Genomic DNA, 21178 nt, shown 5'->3' on the forward strand with positions numbered 1-21178 from the left:
AAGAGATAAGGAACCCAAAAAGTAGTAGCAACTTTACAAAGTAATCCCCCGAATTCTTGACCCAATCCCGAATTTGTTTACAGAGGAGAGGGCGAGCTGTGATATTTTCAATAAAGTAGGCATGCACCGCCTGGAATGCTGGGCGGCAAACGAAAGGAATCACGGTAGCGGTTACCCTTACGATTTCTGAGAACTTGTTTATTTATAAATCAGTTTTATATCGTACCAAACACATCGAGCGGTTTCGCACACCCAATTCCAATCCGTGACAAAACGGTCCGGAGTAGATGTTAACCCTACGGTGGTCGCGCTCTAAAATATTACGTTAATGGTCGCGCGGATTACATGCGTAAGCCATTTTATGGAGTAAAAAAAGAAGACATCTCTTTATAAAAACATGTTTCTTTATTTTCTATATTTATTGTTATGTATTAGTTAATGAAATAATCAAACAAACAAACCAGCAGTTCTTCTCAGTTTTTATAAATTAACCAAAACATAAAAATCATCATTTTTCGTCATGAAAATGTCAACTTTGGCAGTTTAAAAATATTTAGTACTAATTGCACTTATTTATTAATTATATTTTGAACAGGAGATACAGGCCATAATGGAATGATAAGGACAAATAAATTTGCTGCACGAATTACAAGTATTTCCAGCACTTTGATTTAGCTTTCTTCCGCAGTCAAAGTAGCGACCTAAAAATCTCCGCTGTGATGGTTCTGAGTTAGATGGCTAATCACTGGTCTGAGAAACTTGTTCTCTTGTGGAAGAATGTGCACTTCTTCATCAGAAACCGAAGAGTCGCCAGAAGATACGCTTTCATTGTCAATTACTTCTAGCCATTCTGCAATTTGTGCTTTTTGTCTATTGTTCATGATTTTATTGTAAACACAAATGTAAATACATACCTATGCCCTAATTATTTATTATAAAGCATTAATTTACACAAATAATGCAAAAACAAACACATTAAGTAAAAAAGGTAACTTAAAAAATACTTACGTAATTGGTCGCGCGGATTACACGGGTAGGCCATCGGCATTTACGGGGCTCCTGCGACACATCCACAAGAGACCTGGCGCTCACACGTCATTAAGTGTGATCGTCGACTATGCAACTTAAAGTACACGAAATATCAAAACGATCGCGTTGATCGATTTCAAAATATTCGACAATTTGCACGAGTGGATTACGGGTGTAATCCGCGCGACCACTGTAGGGTTAAACAATTTATTTGTATGTTACGCATTAGATCCCGTAGGTATCCGTCATCAGATTTTTCTAGTAGTGTTCTAGATCTATAAGGTGAGTAGGTATTCTGTGTCATCATGATGGGTTCGGATCGCACGTAAGTAAGTTTTACAGAAAAAGTCGAGTCACAGCGCGGGTGTACGCAATGCATCAGTATTTCTTAGAATGTAATAAGTTGATGTTTTATATCGAGTTAGATGTCCTAGGTAACCTAAAGAAAGATATAAGGTATTACGAATTCTGTTTTATTGTTGTGCAAGAAATGAGAAAAAAGGAATGAGATTAAAATAGGTCTAGGCTTTAATCTAAATCCTTTTAAAAGCTAAAACATTTTGTTTGGCTGAGTTTGGTCAGTCAGAGTTGAGTTAGACATAGTGTATATTATTCAAAAGCAACCTCAGTTATTTACAAAACAAACTAAGTTAGAAATATATTCAAAAGCTAATCTTGCCAGTCGTGTTATTTTACTAATAATAATAATAATGCGATACTAATAACTATCGTACATTAATCTGCTATGTGAAGATTAGGTAACTAATGTTAACGTTTCCATAATATTTACCTTTAATTTGGCTACTAAACGTGATACTTTGGGTGTTGGCGTAAGGAGTGTGACATGCCAAGTTCCTTATTTAATAGAGTAGCAAACCACCCTAGGATTGTGTAACCTTCTACGATAAAATCAGTTTATCCTTGAAAATCGTATCAAAGTCTCTAGGTACTGCATTTCGAGGTCAATCTACTTATTGCAAGTTGACACTTAAATAAAGTTAAAATATGTTTATCTAGAGTTGCAGTTCTCACAATCGTAACATTATTAAACTTTTTGTTTTAAAAATTATTATCATAGCATTCATTTTGTCAAAGCTCTTGTGCTTTCTTTCTTTACATTGTTACAAGTAAGTTTCCGAACTATTTTCTAATAAAACAATAGCCATTCCAACTTGCCTCATCTTTTACTTTACACGACTATAGTATTACTCAACTCTTAGAACACACGAGTGAGTTCCTCAATCCGTTAAATTGCTAAGCTTGGATCGTAACCAAATTTCGCACCAAATGAATGTGTCTAAGTACCATTATAGACGAAGATAAAGCTGGGTTTCGGTTACACGGCTTGTTACTCGCTCTTTAAGTACTTGCTTTACAGGATCTCTTAACAGATTATACTGCTCTGTCTTAATAATGGCATCGCATTAAATGCCGATGTTTATGAAAATTGTTGTAGGTTGTAACTCGTAAGAATCGTCTATCCAGAATGTCTTCAAAATGTCTAACAATAATTAGAACCACTGAAGTTATATCATAGGTAAGTAATAAGGTAAGTACCTACCTAAAGCTAAAATGGAAAGCTGGAACTGTGGCCCACTGTATATACTCGTAGAATGATCAACATTATGAAAATCCAAACTGTCACGAGGCATAAATATACCGAGTCAAATATTATTTTAAAACTGATACATTTATTTATTCAGGTAGGTACTTTACTTTCATAAAATTTGAATTGTAAAGTCTTAAAAAGGGACTCTTGTAAAAATATACGCTCAATGTACCGGACGGTATGGGGTTGCAACCCTGTGCGGACCCTTGATACCGTACGCCGACACGGCGCGATGCGGGGTGCAGCGCGAGCGGGAGAGCGAGACGAAAGGGGGCGGGGAGCGCAGAAATAATAACTCTGGCGGTTGAGTCTGTGACCGGTTCCTCGGAGCAGTGGAGAGAGCTTGGTGTTGTAGCTTGTTGAGGAGAAAACGCGGAACTGGTCACAGACTCAACCGCCAGAGTTATTATTTCTGCGCTCCCCGCCCCCTTCGTCTCGCTCTCCCGCTCGCGCTGCACCCCGCATCGCGCCGTGTCGGCGTACGGTATCAAGGGTCCGCACAGGGTTGCAACCCCATACCGTCCGGCACATTGGTCCTTTTTTATCCCTTTTACAATAAAAAAAGTAGGATTTATTCTAATGTATAAAATTATCACCTAGCATATAAATACTGGCTCAGTTCTCTAATGTACGCTTTTGTAGATGCGATTGTGGGTTAATTAACAAGTGTAATACTCGTTAAGTTGGTCTCGGGGTCGTGAAATAATGTTCAAGGCACAATTCAATCATCAACAAGTATATTGTCAATTTAACACAACGAAATGTACATTAAACTTGGTTTATATCAGTCAAAACAATATCCAAACACCGAAATATTGGGAGAGTAATAATCACGCGTCGCGGCCATGGGCGGACTGGCAATAGGGTCGATTTTAGAAAAGACGCCGGCGACCGTTGGTGAGTAGTCCAGTCAATAAAGCATTATAGATGGAAAACTGTAGAACACAATTTCTGACTTCAGGACTTTATTTAGGCTAGTTAGGAGGTGAACATAGCAAAAGTCCCCGCCCTTAGCCCTTGAGCCGGCGGGGAGAGGGGGGTTTAAAGGTGCCACTTTTCGGTTTTTCGCTTAATCCTCGGAAACTATGCGTCCTAGTGACATGACTACTTTGAACCAAAAAAAGCATATTCAATTTGCTACAGGTGAGATAGACAAGTTTTTCTATAAATTGTATAGTTTTCGCGGCATCTGCTCTAGATGGTCTGTAATATTGGAAATTTTATTTTTGTCTTACATGTTCCCATCAGGAGAAAATCGACTAAATCAACATTGAGCAATCATTCTAGACATGCGGGAGCATGTTAAGCCTAGTTCCTGCGAGGGGACTACACCGTGCGTATATTTAGACGAATCACTTTGAGCCACTTTTGACTCCTCATCACTCAAAAACTACTGTGCATTAACACTTCAAATTTGGCTCATGTGTTGAGACTTGCAAGATATACATCAGTTTCAAATTTCATTAATATGCCTCAAACGGTTCTTTAGATATTGACGTCCAAAAATCTACATGTCTTGACCTATAGACCAAATTCTAACCACTTCCAGATGACCTCGAAGGTTCAAATTTGGCATCCAGAAAGGTAGTTATGTAAATACAAAGGAACAAATAAAAAACCAGTAAATTTTAACATTTCACATGTGATAGATAGATTTTAGTGCTCTATGTTGAATATAATCATTCATTCGGTCTTATTCGATAAAATACTTTATCTGTGGAGCTGTCAAAATGACACCCTCATGCCCGGTCCCCTCGTACTCGCAATGGCGGACGTGTTGTGCGTAGGTTTAATTAGATTATAATTGAGAAGTTAAAAATAAATGTCACTGATTACTTTTACTTATGGGGCTTTCATTTAAACAAGAATTCCGATAGGTTATGGGCCCAGACCCATAAGTAAGTCAGATGGACAAAGGATAGAATAGGCAGTAAAAAAAAAGTCTAATCAAAAAACGTGGTCATAAAAAAAGGTCCACACGTGTTATAGAAATTCTCTTGGGGTAGGCTCTTGATTTCAGAGAAAATATATACAATGTCTGCAACAACAAGCAATGTGCCACAATTGGATAGTGGAAATTTTGAAAACTGGCTTTTCAGGATTGAGATGGCACTCGATGAAAAAGGAATAAAAGAAACAATTTATACCAAAAGTGAAGAGAAAACAAACAAGAATGATGCGAAGGCACGAAACTTGATAATACAAGGAATACCTGATAAATACTTGGAGTACGTCAAAGGAGCCCAATCAGCATTTGAAATGATTGTGAAGCTGAAATCTGTCTTCCAAAGAAAGAGCACTCTCAGCACTTTATGCCTAAAACGCCAGCTCAGTAACCTAAAAATAGGAAAAGAAGAAAACGTACAAGAATTTCTAAATAAGTTCGAGAAAATAATACAAGACATAGAAGCGAGCGGTACAAAAGTAGATGAAAAAGAAAAAGTCTGTCAATTATTACTTAGTATTGAGAAAGTATATCAACCTTTAGTAACAGCTTTGGAAATGTCTAACACCGAACTCACTGTGGAATTTATAAAATGCAAATTACTTGATGTGGAAATGAAAGAGAAGGCTCATAACAAAGCAACAAATAATTCAAAAGGAGAATATGTATTTCAGAGCACCACATTCAAATGCTACAGTTGCGGAGGACTCGGTCATATTGCTAGAAATTGCACGAAGAGAAATTACAATAACTATAGAGGACGAGGCAACTACAGAGGCAGAGGAAGAGGAAACCGAGGAGCCTCGGCAAATATCGGAGAGAGACAGAACACCAAAGACAAGAATGTATCATTTGTAGCCACACAAACTATACCGGCTGAGACAATGTCACATGATGAAGATATACAACTAGTTATAGACTCAGGATCTACTTACCATTTGATAAATAAAAAATATGAAAAATACATGACAAACATAAAGAAGATTTCACAAATAAATATAAGAGCAGCAAATGGAGGAATTATGACAGCTTTATACAAAGGAGACTTAATTGGAATGTCTGAAGAAGGATACAGAGTGACTATAGAAGATTGTTTAATTGTAGAAAACTTAACACACAATCTGCTGTCAGTATTAAAACTAAATGAGAAAGGAATTCAAGTGATATTTAACAAAGAAAAAGCCATGATGAGAAAAGGTAATATTAAAATTGAAGGAAACTGTGATGGGAAACTATTTAAAATGAAATTGAATCTAAATGCGTCACACGGATTGATCACAAAAGAAGAGCAAGAGCTTCTATGGCATAGAAGAATGGGCCACTTAAATTACAGTAGTATGAAAATCCTGGATTTGCCCTTATCCAAAGAAAGATGTACTGTATGCATGGAGGCAAAAGCGGGCAGAAACCCATTTACAGAAAATCCTATACCGAGAACACACAAAATAGGTCAACTGGTATACTGTGACATAGGTGGGCCAGTCACACCTGTAACACTAGAAGGAGAAAGGTACTACTTAACCATCATAGATGACTGTTCACATTTCTTGGAGGTACATCTTCTGCAATCAAAGAATGAAGCCAAGGATTATATTATGAGGTACATAAAGATTATGAAAAATAATGGAAACAATGTTAGAAGAATCAGAACCGACCAAGGTGGAGAATTTTTAAATGAGGAACTGCATTCATTCTATGAAGAGCATGGAATTATACAAGAAACTACATGCGCATACACTCCACAGCAGAACTCTATCTGTGAGAGAATGAACTTAACTTTACTAAACAAAGTAAGAGCAATGTTATTAGAAACCAACCTCCCAAAGTATCTCTGGGGTGAGGCAATCAGATGTGCGGCCTATATAATAAACAGGTCACCAACGAAAGCACTTAAAGGTGACACACCAGCAAAAATATGGTATGGCAAAAACAATCTGGATAAAGTGAGAGTTTTCGGAGCAAAGGCTTGGAGCCTAATACTTCCAAGGCCTAGCAAATTAGAGCCAAGAGCAAAACCTATGAGAATGATAGGATACTGTGGATCAGGCTATAGACTATGGGATCCAAAGACTAATGAGATAATAGAGTCAAGAGATGTAAGATTTGATGAGGCAGATTACAGATATGAAGAAGAAAAGAATCATAATACTATTCACATAGAAGAAAGTGAAGAAGAAGAAAACTCTAAGAATATTACACCGGATATGACAGACACGGATATGACAAACATGGATATGACAGAAGAACCAGTACAAGGCACAGAAGAAAGCCAGGAACTACATCGTGAAAAGAGACAAGTAAAGATTCCTAAGAAATATGATGACTATGACATGACAAATATAGCGTATGCATTAATCTCAGAAGATCCTATAAGCTACAAAGAAGCAATACAGAAAGAAGGATGGTCAGAAGCTATAGAGAAGGAACTAGAAGCACATAAAAAGCTGAGCACATGGGAAGAGTGTGAATTACCCAAAGGTCACAAGATAATCGATACAAAATGGGTATTCCGTACAAAATCTGACAACACTAAGAAAGCCAGATTAGTGGCTAAAGGCTTTCAAGAAGAAAACACTCAGAATGTTTACGCACCAGTAGCAAGAATGACAACAATAAGATTATTTATAAACAAAGCAGTTCAAGAAAATCTAAGTATCAAACAACTAGATATCCCAACAGCGTTTTTAAATGGAGAATTAAATACAGATATATATATAGATTATCCCGAAGGTGTAAATAAAAAACAAGGAAAAGTACTAAAACTCAGAAAAGCTCTTTACGGATTAAAAGAAGCTCCCAGATGCTGGAATGAAAAGTTAAATCAGTTTTTGACAGAAAATGGACTAAAGCAATCTCAAAGTGACTTTTGTCTGTACTCAGGAAGAAATGTATACATACTTATATTTGTGGATGACATACTAGTAATTGGAGATGGACAGAAAATAATAAATAAATTAAAAGAAGAATTTCAAGCTAAAGATATGGGAAATATAAGCAAATTTCTAGGAATGGAAATAACACAAACACTGGATAAAATAGAAATAAAACAAACACAAATAATTGAAAAGATTTTATTAAAATTTCATATGCAAGATTGCAAGGGTTGCAATACACCAATGGAAGTCGGACTAAAAATAAATGAAAACGAAGAAATCATGGAAAACATCCCTTACAGAGAGCTCATAGGCTCACTCATGTACTTGGCTACTATCAGCAGGCCAGACATCGCTTATGCCACTGGGTTTTTAAGTAGATACTTGCACTGCCCAACACCAACTTTATGGACAGCTGCGAAGAGAATCCTCAGATACCTGCAACAAACAAAACATATGGGATTAATATATAAAAGAGAAGAAAATAATAATTTAATAGCTTTTTCAGATTCAGATTGGGGATCCGAGCAAATGGACCGCAAAAGTGTGAGTGGAGTTGCAATCTTCCACAAAGGCAACTTGGTCAGTTGGAGTTCCAAGAAGCAATCATCGGTCTCACTGTCCACAGCGGAATCTGAATACTACGCAGCATCGTTATCTGTAAGTGAAACAGTATATATTAGAGAAGTGTTAAAAGATTTGCATTGTGATAAAGATTTGATTTGCTCATTATATATAGATAATCAGAGTACAATTAAGATGATAGAAAGTTACGAAAATAGCAAAAGGTCGAAACATATCGATATCAAAGTTCATTTTATTAAGGATATTGTTAAAAAAGGCTTAATTACATTGAAATATGTGTGTACTAATGAAAATAAAGCAGATATACTTACAAAGTCTTTGTGCCAGGTTAAACATAACTATTTCTGTAAATCTCTTGGATTGTATTAGTTTGCGATTAATATTTTAGTTGTATTATGTTTTAACCACATTATAGCATCAGAGTTGTGTTGATTAATATTGATTTTTTGAATATTTCAGACTTGTTTTGTATCGAGACGTAAGATAAGTATAGTATAACCTAAAATTTTAGTGTCAATGTCAAATGTCAAGTGTCATTGTGACAGCTCATGCCAAGTGTTGCTATTTAAAGATTAAATTTATTGTCTGCAAGTTCAAGTCAATTTGGCCAAGAAAATTGAGACTTGATCTTGAGCCGGGGTGTTGAATATAATCATTCATTCGGTCTTATTCGATAAAATACTTTATCTGTGGAGCTGTCAAAATGACACCCTCATGCCCGGTCCCCTCGTACTCGCAATGGCGGACGTGTTGTGCGTAGGTTTAATTAGATTATAATTGAGAAGTTAAAAATAAATGTCACTGATTACTTTTACTTATGGGGCTTTCATTTAAACAAGAATTCCGATACTCTAAATATAGATTTTTGAACGTCAATACCTAAATAACCGTTTGAGGTATATTTATGAAATTTGAAGCTGATGTATATCTTGCAAGTCTCAATACATGAGCCAAATTTGAAGTGTTAATGCACAGTAGTTTTTGAATGATGAGGAGTCAAAAGTGGCTCTAATTGGTTCGTCTAAATATACGCACGGTGCAGTCCCCTCCATGGAACTAGGCTTAACATGCTCCCGCATGTCTATAGTGTTTGCTCAATGTTGATTTAGTCAATTTTCTCCTGAAAGGAACATGTAAGACAACAATAAAATTTCCAATTTTACAGACCTTCTAGAGCAGATGCCGCAAAAACTATACAAGATATAGAAAAACTTGACGGTCTCACCTGTAGCAAATTGAATAAGCTTTTTTTGGTTTATAGTAGTCATGTCACTAGGACGCATAGTTTCCGAGAATTAAGCGAAAAACCGAAAAGTGGTACCTTTAAACCCCCCTCTCCCCGCCGGCTCAAGGGCTAAGGGCGGGGACTTTTGCTATGTTCACCACCTAACTAGGCTAAATAAAGTCCCGAGGTCAGAAATTGTGTTCCACGGATTTCTCTCTACGCCGTCGTTAAGGCATTCATTGATTGGACTAGAGAGCGCGCCGGCAGAGCGCGCGAGCCCGTGAGTTACGAAATAAAGCCCGCCAAATTCGAATGCGAGCATTACCCACAGAGGTCGCGTTACAACCTCCCCCTCTGACCAAGACATAGCGCCCTCGCGTCAAGGTCAGCAAACGATACCTTGGGTCTACCACGCCTATGCCTCTGACTGAGCCGTTTCGGCGGCCCATCGCCTACGGACGGGGTCAGCTGTGGGACGCGATACCCTTCTGCGAGTTCCTCCGACCGGCACGCGGTAATCGCGGCGTCCCTAGCATGACGAAATCGGTTTCGTCGATCAAGATCGCCAGCGGAATAATAGCGCGCGGAATGAATATGACGTGCTTCGTCAGCGGGGTTGATGACGTCATTTCTATTGCGGAACCCCTTGTAGGGCCCTCTCCTCCCCCTAGACGGAACGTCGGATGGCAGCATGTCACGTGACTCTGGGTACTCGATTTGGTTCTTACTAAAAGAAGCTAAATCAACGTCGGCACAACATGGATGTAGTGGTTTTCCGGGAGCCTCCCCCTGCATTGAACCTGCCCCGCAAGTTGGGCGTCACTGTAATACTCGTTAAGTTGGTCTCGGGGTCGTGAAATAATGTTCAAGGCACAATTCAATCATCAACAAGTATATTGTCAATTTAACACAACGAAATGTACATTAAACTTGGTTTATATCAGTCAAAACAATATCCAAACACCGAAATATTGGGAGAGTAATAATCACGCGTCGCGGCGGCCATGGGCGGACTGGCAATAGGGTCGATTTTAGAAAAGACGCCGGCGACCGTTGGTGAGAGCGCGCCGGCAGAGCGCGCGAGCCCGTGAGTTACGAAATAAAGCCCGCCAAATTCGAATGCGAGCATTACCCACAGAGGTCGCGTTACACAAGTTCATTATACCATTCAAATTCTTTGCGCATCAGTAATCATCATGTAATTATCGCTATCCAAGACCTATATGATATTGTTTACCAATCATTAGATTACCTATACCTATACAATCCGACCCTGACGACATCGGCAAACGTAAAATGTTAAACTATCCGTCTTATGTATTACGCTGAAATGTGGCACAGACAGGCTTTGAGTTTGAACACTAACGCAATTAGTAGCCAATAGAGAACAAGGTAAAGCGATGTACACAGAAAGCGACAGCAAGATAGAAAGGATGTACGGCAGGTCAATTAATTTAAGTTTAATGAGCGTCGACACAAAGTTGAGCGCGTTTCTACACCGATCAAAGAGAGAAGGCGGATGGAAATCAAGTTGTTAGATTACATTGTAATAGGTAAGGCATTAGCTAGAACCTGCGCTAATTACTAGACCGGTTGCTGCACATAATATTTGTAGGTATTTGTATACTTAATTTAGAAAAAAATATTTCTCTATGGAGTTTGTTTGCTTGAACGCGCTAATCTCAGGAACTACTCTGGCCCGATTTAAAAATAAATCTCTTTGTTTTGGATAGCTCATTTATCGAGGAAGGTTTTAGGTTATTTAACATCACTTCACCATGCAGAAATAAAAATGTTGCAAAAACGGGAGATATTATTCACAGCTAGTGATATTATAAATTCAGAAAGGACTTAGTGCGAGGCGACGGACCGTCATCGTAAGCATAAGGATCAATGGGGATGAGCCTATTTGCCGGATGGTAAATAAAGTCGCCACTTTTCACGGCATCCTTTGACGGTTAAGAAATCTTGTGACCGTCCATAGCTACGTATAGGATCGTAAATATAACAAAATGTTTTTTCATCAACCGCTGCCCGCCCTTGAGGTCATCGGTCCATCGAGCTGGGACGTCTTACAATACGTACCGAGACGTGGTACCTAACCAATTGAGAATCCGTTTACTTTTTCGTAAAAAATATGTTTATCTTCATTTATTTGAGATGTTTACATCCATTTTTGATGCGATCCGTCCCGATAACCACGTGAGGCCCCTTGACCCGAGACTTTGTCCCGCGCTATCACGCAGATATTTCGAGAAATTAATTATCTATTAATTAGCATCACGTTAGTTACATCTGGACTAGTCACGCACACATGACTAATGGGTTTATATCGTATGTATTTATATTACCGAGTGTATGTGGAAAAGTGGACAGTGTGGAAAGTTAGCGTTACATCCTCGTGAAATGTGTTACGAACTAATAAGTGTAACGTCTTATTACTTCTTTCATCTTTATTGCTTGACGTGAAAACGTACCGAGCTAAGTTACTTTCGCGTTTTTAATAATGAAAGTTTTTTACTTTACCGTATTATTAAAGCTTTTCCAAGCTTGCGAGGGAAAGGTGCACTAAAAATATAAAGCCTATTGGATAGAGCCAATACGTCGACAAACTGCTCTGTGTCTATTTGTGCTTTGGTTCCTATTGCAATATCATTGCGAGCTGCGGTAAACATTTGCTATTTTTTTAACAATGGCAAAACTTTGAATAGGAAAACAACTTTTCGAAAGAAATTGCATTTGACACAAAAAGGAAAAGTCAAAGAGTTATCCAAGTTTTTACGCCGTGGCATGGATTCGAGTTGATATAACGTTCTTTTTATTCTGAATTATTTTGCAACTATGAGGTTATGAGCGAAAATAAACGCCATGGCAGCATATAGTCTAATGAGACTACATTATGTATTTATTTGTAGCAAATGCGAACCTATCATGACGGAATAAAATGCCAGTGTTTTGCCTGATGTGCCGTCATCTGTACAACTGATTCTATCTTCGCAGTTTCTGTTCTCAGGTCTAACATACTTGGAGGATCATTAAGATAGAGATCTTAGGCAATGATACAGATAATTGATACGTCAACCCTAACACTGCCTACAAATTAGTGTCCCAGATAAAAGGGGTCTACTTCAAAGCCTCCCGAATCATGGCGCCGGACTAACCCTGACCCAAAATATACAATATCTAAAATATTTCATCACAATATAGCAATTAGGTTTACAAATTGTTAAAATTGCAATAAAAGGTAAATTAAAAAATATTAAGCTTAAAATTCTTCATTTTCTGTATTAATAATTTCAGTATTACCCCGCGGGCAAACACGTGGATTGAAAGTCGGCGCTGAAAGTTATTACCAAGAAATTAGTTTGTTCAGTAATCAAGGTGTACAATTATTAAATAAAGTCGCATATTTCGCAAAACAAGCAAAATTAACTAAAGTTTTCACATTCCACTATGATAACGTTTTGATGTGGTACGTGCACTATTTCTAAAGCAAGTTGAAATTATTGAGTAAACTTTTCCAAATACATACTTTAATTTGTATTCGTTACGATTTTCTTCACAGCAAAGTCTGCGTTAAAGAGATTTCCTGTAGTTCAAGCAACTCTATGTTTTATTTACGTGTAGTATTGAACAAATTTTTTGTATTGCACTGGGTGTTTTCTATCTATCTATAGAATCTATACTTATAATAAATCTGTAGAGAGGTCAATTCTGTACATTAAATATATTTTCAAAATAACTATCAGGGGGTAATTAGTGATCGATACTGATGCCAAAAATGCAATCAGTAAAATTTTTGTCTGTCTGTCTGTCTGTCCGTCTGTATGTTCCTTATAGAAACAAAAACTACTCAACGGATTTTAACGAAACTTGGTACAATTATTCTTCATACCCCTGGGCAGGTTATAGTATACTTAAGAATTCCCACGGGAACAGGAATAAGCGGGAAAATCCTTTTGTATGAAAAATCTAAACCGCTTAAGTTAGACACTTGAAATTTGGCATGCAGGTACCTTAGTAAACTTAAAGCTTAGTTACAACAGGATATTGCAAAATTCCCACGGGAACCGGAGTTAGCGGGACAAAACATTTGTATGAAAAGTCTAAACCGCGTAAGATAGATGAAGGGGGTAAAACGGGATCCACGCGTACGAAGTCGCGGGCGGCCGCCAGTGTATAATATGTACGTATTTACAAAAAAAAGTATTTAAGTATGTTTATATCCGTTGTCTAGTAGGTACCCATAATACAAGCTTTGCTTAGTTTGGGACTTGAAGCGCAGTGTAAAATGTCCAAGGATATTTATTTATTAATTAATTAAAGGGTAGTATCTGCTTGCATCAGATCATTAATCATGAAGCGTTTTCTATTTCCATTCCATTCAACGGGAAGTTGCGAGTATGGGTTCGTAAGATATTATGAAACCTATTTTGCGGAGAATATTTGTTTCAAAATAGGTAAACAGTATGAAAATTGTTATACAATGCCAATAACAACTAACGGTGCACTTTGATTTAAAAAAAACTCTAAGATAAAGCTTTATCTTTTACCTATTGTGACTCGATTCGCGGGGCTTGAAGGGTTAACATTATGTACTGCTTACATTATGTATAACTTGTCGGTTCTTTTCATTTCAAACAGGATTTACAATAAATTACTTGCATGTAGAGATACATGTTATCTAAAAGTGAACTCGGGGTCACTCACTCGATGTCAATAATATGAATATTTTAATTGGTTGCACCTTAATAATTAACTCATTTTATCGTCCCAACATTATTGGTGGAATAAACAAAATACATGACTCATATCTATTTCAAAGAAAGACTAAATCTTGTTATTACCTATGACATAGTAGGTATCAATACATTTATGAATAAAACAAGATAAATCAAAATAGAAAAACTGCAATTAAAGTTATTTAAGTCACTTCAGTAGCTGAAAAAAGTTTTATATCTGGTTCTTTATGTTTTTCTTTCCCTTTCACAAGCAGACAGACATAACTGATTCGCCTTCAAGGCTCTTAAATTGTGCCAATAAAAAATTAATTCGAGTTACATCACTCGTTAATGGAACACATTATATTATGTATAATTTTCTCTATCAATCGGTGTTACATTGCATAAGCACTGATCTATTTCTTTTTATCGGGATCACCCGGGCTAGGATGAGCGCCGTGATAAAATATTATCGTTCAATTTAGACGACAAAAGTATGGGCTTACCGTGTAAAATTGATAAAAAGGCGCGATAAACGCTTTCACGCGAATCCTAGGGCTACATGTTTTTAGGAGAATATGTCAAAATATATAAAAATTGTTTAGCAAATCACACTACGCTGCCCCTAAGACATACACATACGCATAGTAGCAATATGTTTCCCCTTTATTTACTGGTGAAAACGACCGAGTAACATGGCCTGCGGTTTATCATCATTGACACTAAGGTCTATCTGAAACGACATGAATCTCCAATTAAGAATAGATTTAAGCCGATGTTAGGTCTAAATAATTGAAAAGTTTTACTATTTAGAGCCTTAAATCTGAATTTTGATCGTCGTTTCAGGCTAAGAGCCTTACAGAATATAAAGGATTTAAATACATGTATGCTACGAGTACCTATTTCTATATTAAACCGTGCTTTTATAGATAGTGGTTTATACCTTGCTAATTCAACTCTATATTTGGTTTATAATTTACACAAAGTTATTAAAAGTGTCGACTATATTTAATCTGAGTACGCCTTAAGATTAAACAGGGTAAAGTAAGTTACCTAATATAGCTTCCTTTATTAATAATCTCGTTCGTTTAATTCAATTATTAATAATCTCGTTCTTCTTTGATCTCATACGCATTTAGCTCGCTTAAACAATTTGAAGGTTGTGTGTTCCTTTTTCTTAATTAGTCGTTTGATTATACTAAGTAACAGCTCTTTACAAACCCTTTCACAAAGTCGTTTAATTAAGGTTTTGAAGCCAATGCTACTTATCGGCCGTTTCTACGTAGGTAACGTTTTTCTGCCACATCAAACTGTATTTTTTTTTTGTAAAATATTACCTATTCCATCTACATAGGTACGAGTAAGGCGTGACGGTGTTAAACTTGATGAGGATCATAGGCCAATGACAGGACGCGCGCCAATGACAGGACGCGCGCCAATGACAGGACGCGCGCCAATGACAGTACGCGCGTCCTGTCATTGACCGATCGCGTCGACGATGGCGATCTTCACGTATTGGTTTGGTTGAAGATTTACAGTGAAAATGTTAAAGGTGTAAAGAGGATATTACCGCATTTTAACCACATAACCATACAAAACATTTTCTTTTCAGAACTTTCCCGCTAGGTACCTACTCTAGCTACCTCGAAATACCTGCCCTGGCTTATTTATATTATACCTATTCTTGTTGACAGGATCTAGTGGCGACCGCGGCGGTCTCCGTCTTGTGTGAAGGTTTCTTTTGTCAGTGTTCTTAGCACGGTAGGTATTACTTTCACATAGGTTCGTTAACTAGTATGAGAAGTTTGACATCGGGTATCAGTTTTCGGGGTGTCTTTGACTCGTGTAGAATCATTAATATTTACAAGGAGTTCACCATCAGTCTTGCGGTACCCGCATCCAGGTACTTTCTGCGACCTTCACCAGATCCTTGTTGCAACTAGTGGGACGTCAGGCCAATCACAAAATCCTGAATTGAATAGGCTTTTTCTAAAAGATACGTTTACAAATACTGGCTTTATCTGCCTTCCTTTGCCAATAAAACCTGAATACCATCAGTCATCAATATGGAAAAGTGACGTCACAAGTTCCTCTTCGAATTAGTGAACTGTGGGAAGTCCATTAAGGTGCACGTCGCGCCTCACGAGAGACACAACATCACTCAAACCAAATTTGATTGTCCCTTAAAAGGTCCCAAAAGCTTATAAGTACTCATGTGATCGGAAACACGAGGTCATGTACTTAGGTAATACCTAATCGATGTTTAGGTTAGTGCCGCATTTTATGTAATTTATGTAAGAAACAATAGAGACTCTTATTCCATAAAAACTTAGGTGCTTTTATATTCCTATAGATTGTATCACATTCGTAACTGAATAACAACAGAAAAGACACTGAATTAAAGCCTAATTCATTAATTAGGCTTTAATTCAGTGTCTATGACTCGATTCGGAAAAGTGGCAAGACTTACATAGTTGACTATACAATACACCGACAATGAAAAGAAACCAAATAAATAAAACAACAATAAAATCTGCTTAGGATAAGGTCCTACAACAAAACAATCTATTTTTAACCACTAAATAATACGTGGGCTGTATTTTAGCATTGTTATTTGAATAAATATTTTACATCTCGTTACTGCTTGTGTAACATCTACCAACGCATGATATTACCGCAAATCGGCTTTACAATCAACCCTTCTCTCTTCTCTTCCCCTACATTATCTACGACAATATAGAAGTCAGCGGGAACATCGAATAACTCGAACTTCGAATAAAAAGGGAATTTTTATCAAACAAAACTGGGCCTTATTTTTTATTAGATTCAATTTCAGTCGGAACGATAACAGTTGTCGTCGAATGGCAAATTACCAACGCAAATAAGAAAAATAAAAAATATTTAGATTCGATTTGTAATTCGTACGGCAATTTGGCTGGACATTGAGGAAAAAAATACATATTGGAGATTATATCGATATCAAAGATTGAAAGCAGGAGAAATCCAAAATACCTTTCTTGTTATTAGGGCCTTTGTAAGGGACAATTCGATAAGAGATTTGTAATAATCAATGAACGCGTAAATTAATTCGATGTAATTAAATAACAGTAACTATATGAATAACTGTTGATAACCATTTTCCTAAATGTCGCACGAACAGTCCTTAGGATTTTGGAAAAAAAGTGCATCAGTTTTTAGGTTCTTTACCTTATCTATATACATATACTGTTTATTTCATTACTCTAGCAATCTCACTTAATCATTTCTAAACATCAAAACAAACTAAGTATGGAAATGTCCACGTTTGTCTTAATTTAGACCCTCGTAACTACTCACCGTGGAAAGTGTTGTTTGTTCAGACATTTAGCCAACCCCAATTCTGAGAATACTTACTGAAGTCTGTGCCTCTACCATGAGTTGCCATCGAAAACTTGTATTCGTATACTACAGTCGTTAGAGTTTAAACGTGGATCGATGAAGTTTGCATTAAAATCATACCATGAGTTCAATTACCGTATACTTTACTCGCCAGCGATAATTCGATGGTTTTGTGATGTCATGTTGGTGAACATGTTAACGTATGCAACTTCACACTCTATGAATGGACGAATGAAAGAACGAATGCCGCTCCTTTCTAACTATATAGAAAAGATAGAGTAGGAAATAACAAAAATGTCAAAAATAACACTGCAAAATTTAAGTGTCCTAGAACAGTGCTTAAAGCTGAATTAACATGATGATTTTAAATTTGTATTATTTATTTCTTGTCATTGCGACTTTGACGCAGCTGTTGTCATGACAACAGATAACAAAACATGTTTTGTTGAAGGATTATTGATGAATAATTTTCCACAAAAAATTGGATTTTAACCACGATAGGAAAATGAGAACCTGCGCCTATCCGTTTAAACCAATTGTAGAATTTATGGAAAGGTAAGTTAAGTAAAAATAAACATACTAAGTATGTGGTGGAGGAATTTCGATATTAACGAATAATTTAGAGCTGTTTTTTTTTGGAGAAATATAACCTTTCCAGCATAACTTCCACGTGCCTAGCTAAAATTCAGTAATATGAGTGCTAGATTTATATTTTCTAGATACAATAAAGTTGTTTTTCTATAGATATGGCGATCTGAGTATGCCCACTGAAGGGCCCCAAGAAAGAGTCAACAATAGTCAACGGTGCAGGTGGAACTAACGGACACGCGAACGTGAAATGCTGATGCCACCGGCGACATGAACACTACTGAGAAATTGAGAAAAGTGTGTATTAATACCTACTACCTACTTTATTCATTTTGATTGCTTTTATCTTATTTCGTCATTATTATTTGTAATGTTTATTTGTTAAGGTGTGGAGTGACTTTAAACAGCAAGAAGAAGGCAACTCGCATACACAGAGCTGCCAAGGGAACACTGGACTGGTGGCGGTCCAGGTTCTTCCCTGAAGCCAAAGGATTTAGAGCAGAGTGCTTGTAAATAACTACTTGTAAATTAAATCCATAATAAAGACCTAGGGTAACTGGATGGATATACCTACCTTATTATTGTAAAACTTAAGATATTATAATTAATTAAATACATTATATTGTTTTAATCTTTCATGGTCACTAAACATACATGGTAGCAATCTCGTCAGTAATAATAATTAAGTAAATACATATCCTACTAATATCCTACTTAATATTAAAAATGCGAAAGTTTGGATGTCATCATTATTAGTCCAGTCAATAAAGCATTATAGATGGAAAACTGTAGAACACAATTTCTGACTTCAGGACTTTATTTAGACTAGTTAGGAGGTGAACATAGCAAAAGTCCCCGTCCTTAGCCCTTGAGCCGGCGGGGAGAGGGGGGTTTAAAGGTGCCACTTTTCGGTTTTTCGCTTAATCCTCGGAAACTATGCGTCCTAGTGACATGACTACTATGAACCAAAAAAAGCATATTCAATTTGCTACAGGTGAGATAGTCAACTTTTTTGATAAATTGTATAGTTTTCGCGGCATCTGCTCTAGAAGGTCTGTAAAATTGGAAATTTTATTTTTGTCTTACATGTTCCCATCAGGAGAAAATCGACTAAATCAACATTGAGCAATTATTCTAGACATGCGGGAGCATGTTAAGCCTAGTTCCAGGGAGGGGACTGCACCGTGCGTATATTTAGACGAACCACTTTGAGCCACTATTGATTCCTCATCACTCAAAAACTACTGTGCATTAACACTTCAAATTTGGCTCATGTGTTGAGACTTGCAAGATAAACATCAGCTTCAAATTTCATAAATATGCCTCAAACGGTTCTTTAGGTATTGACGTCCAAAAATCTACATGTCTGACCTATATACCAAATTCTAACCACTTCCAGATGACCTCGAAGGTTCAAATTTGGCATCCAGAAAGGTAGTTATGTAAATACAAATGAACAAATAAAAAACCAGTAAATTTTCACATTTCACTGGTGATAGATAAATTTTAGTGTTCTGAATGTCGATTTTTGAACGTCAATACCTAAATAACCGTTTGAGGTATATTTATGAAATTTAAAGCTGATGTATATCTTGTAAGTCTCAATACATGAGCCAAATTTGAAGAGTTAATGCACAGTAGTTTTTGATTGATGAGGAGTCAAAAGTGGCTCCAATTGGTTCGTATAAATATACGCACGGTGCAGTCCCCTCCCTGGAACTAGGCTTAACATGCTCCCGCATGTCTATAGTGTTTGCTCAATGTTGATTTAGTCGATTTTCTCCTGATAGGAACATGTAAGACAAAAATTAAATTTCCAATTTTACAGACCTTCTAGAGCAGATGCCGCAAAAACTGTACAAGATATAGAAAAACTTGACGGTCTCGCCTGTAGCAAATTGAATAAGCTTTTTTTGGTTCATAGGAGTCATGTCACTAGGACGCATAGTTTCCGAGGATTAAGCGTGAAAACCGAAAAGTGGTACCTTTAAACCCCCCTCTCCCTGCCGGCTCAAGGGCTAAGGGCGGGGACTTTTGCTATGTTCACCACCTAACTAGGCTAAATAAAGTCCCGAGGTCAGAAATTGTGTTCCACGGATTTCTCTCTACACCGTCGTTAAGGCATTCATTGACTGGACTATATGTCTAGATGTTTGTTACTCTTTCACGCAAAAAGTACTGAACGGATTTTGATGAAACTTTACAGTATTATTGTTTATAACCCAGATTAACATATAGGCTATAATTATGACGATCTGTGACAAACTAAATTTCACGCGTACGAAGCCGCGGGCAAAAGCTAGTTGAAAATAAAATTATTAATTTTTATTGACTATTTATTTCACAAAACCTAATAGGTACCTACATAATACACAGACTGATTAAAAACAAAAGTAAATTTCAACTTATGAAAATACATATTCATTGTCGGATTAGCTTTCTATCATGATCTCGTAAGGCTGCGTTTCCACCAGAGATGTGCGAGGATGCGTAGCGAAGGATGTGTTTGTAAAGAACCAATAGAATCGCTTCATTTACCTCGCCTCGGTCAGCACATCTCTGGTAGAAAAGGCTCAGGCTGTACAACACTAATGAGCATTTTCAAATCTCTGCTACACATCCTCGTACGATACATTTTCCTCGCACAGCTTTGGTGGAAACCCGCACACATTTTCACAGCACAGCTAGACATCTTCGCACGACACAATTCCCTCGCATATCTCTGGGAAACGCAGCATCCTCTCCCTCCCCCATGGATCTCCACAATGTGCCCGCATCCAGGTTCTTCCCGCGACCTTCACCAGATCGTCGGTCCACCTAGTGGGAGGTCTGCCCACATGCTGATAACATGTTCCATCGTAATAAACTTCTTTCCGACATAATTTAATAAAGAAAACACCTAAAATGACCTAAAACCACAATTTTATTTTGCTTTTCACACGTCAATAAGCCAGTGAGTTACGTTACTGTGACAGCTAAGGTATTTTTCGATGACATCTTTGAAAATTGCAACTCATGGTAAGTTATTTGTATGAAACTTAATAAAAACTTTAGTCGCTATCGTATTCAATTAGATAGGTTTTTTACCTAACGATTTGAGATGAACTCATGGTAGTGTTTTTAGTTTTGCTGTGGTTCAGCTACTAACCGCTAGAGGCGCTGTACAATTTGCCATACATTTTTTTACGCCCTCGATAGCGAGATGCTCGGCAGGTAAACTCATGG

At 37.2% G+C, this 21178-nt stretch overlaps 1 protein-coding gene across 1 annotated transcript in view; it reads right to left on the reverse strand.

Moving 5' to 3' along the window:
• Nucleotides 1-21178, reverse strand: part of LOC135079864 (adipokinetic hormone/corazonin-related peptide receptor variant I) — a 131475-nt gene that overhangs the window by 72314 nt on the left and 37983 nt on the right. The window lies entirely within an intron of this gene.

The sequence above is a fragment of the Ostrinia nubilalis genome, chromosome 17, assembly GCF_963855985.1.
Source record: "Ostrinia nubilalis chromosome 17, ilOstNubi1.1, whole genome shotgun sequence".
Taxonomy (NCBI): domain Eukaryota; kingdom Metazoa; phylum Arthropoda; class Insecta; order Lepidoptera; family Crambidae; genus Ostrinia; species Ostrinia nubilalis.